Raw genomic sequence first — 1728 nt, 5'->3', positions numbered from 1 at the left:
GGGCACGAACCCGTGTGCCCTGCATCGGCAGGCGGACTCTCAGCCACTGCGCCACCAGGGGCGCCCGAGTTTTGTCCTCTTCACACAAATATAAATCTTCAAGAGCTGGAACATAGCTATGACTTTTGGGGGCTGGCTCTGCTCCTCCCCATCCCAGGCCTGTCCTGCCAGGAGCAAGTTTCATTCCTGCCAGGCTCACTCTTTCTGGCTGGCAAGTCTTCATCAATCTTTCATTAAGATGCTATTAGAAATAATATTGATTCTTTTATAATTTAAAAATTTTGTCAATAATATTTCCAATACAGCACTGTTAACAGTGATGATTTCAGAATTTGGTCATTAATAGAGTTTTCTCAAGCGCTATCCACTGTAGGTGCTTCGTAAACAGTGAGAGTGTGGGCTTCTTAGCAGACCTCACCCTACCCTATTAAGGAGGATGATGGCTGTCTCCCTTTCTCTTCCACCGCATTAAGACAACAACTTTTCAAAATGAATTTCTCTCACTTGACTTGTTTTTAATTTTCATGACTCTCTGCTTTCTATACAAGACAAAGTCTTACCACTTACCCACTGAGCTCTGAAAGCTGACTTCCTTGGCCAATCGTTCCTCCGTCTGGGAACCCTGAATCCTTTTCCTGTTACCATCTTTATAATACTTGAATTTGAACACTTTATGACAGTAGGGTCAAGTAAATAAGATAAATTGGGTTCAAAGTCTGTTTCTCTTTGTGGATTCTTAGAGAAGACAGTAATTGGGAAAGGAACCTTCTTAAGATCCAAGTTTTTCTGTGTACTTAAGTTACTGGGTGGGGCCAGGTATTACTAACAAGGATGTAATTGTTCCAGGAAAGCCTCACCTTGTGCAAAAATTGTAGCACATCTCACTGAGAGTTGTCATGCTTAAGTTAGATGGCTGTACTTGATAATCTGACAGCCTGAGAATTGTGATAGGGCAAGTCTGAGGGGAGTCTGATTTTCATAGCAGCTGAAACACTGGAAGATTTCACACAACTTACATAATGCTGGAAAAATATTACTTACCACTGGCAACCCAAGTGTAGTATATAAGCTGTGCTAAGACAGGCATGGCAGGGGAGTGTTTTATCCCTCTGAGGCTCTCAACTGACTGGGAATCCTTGCTTTATACTTTCAAGAATTAGCAATTTGAAGATAACATTTTTATTTTTTTACTTTTTATTTATTTATTTATTTATTATACAGCAGGTTCTTATTAGTCATCAGTTTTATACACATCAGTGTATACATGCCAATCCCAATCTCCCAACTCAGCACACCACCATCCCCACCTCCCCCACGGCTTTCCCCCCTTGGTGTCCATACATTTGTTCTCTACATCTGTGTCTCAATTTCTGCCCTGCAAACCGGTGCATCTGTACCATTTTTCTAGGTTCCACATATATGCGTTAATATACGATATTTGTTTTTCTCTTTCAGACTTACTTCACTCTGTATGACGGTTTCCAGATCCAGCCACGTCTTAACAAATGACCCAATTTCGCTCCTTTTTATGGCTGAGTAATATTCCATTGTATTTATGTACAACATCTTCTTTATCCATTCATCTGTCGATGGGCATTTAGGTTGCTTCCATGACCTGGCTATTGTAAATAGTGCTGTAATGAACATTGGGGTGCATGTGTCTTTTTGAATTGTGGTTTTCTCTGCATATAATGCCCAGTAGTGGGATTGCTGGGTCATATGGTAATT

This window comes from Physeter macrocephalus, chromosome 14 (genome assembly GCF_002837175.3).
Source record: "Physeter macrocephalus isolate SW-GA chromosome 14, ASM283717v5, whole genome shotgun sequence".
Classification (NCBI taxonomy): domain Eukaryota; kingdom Metazoa; phylum Chordata; class Mammalia; order Artiodactyla; family Physeteridae; genus Physeter; species Physeter macrocephalus.
This window is presented reverse-complemented; position numbering follows the sequence as displayed.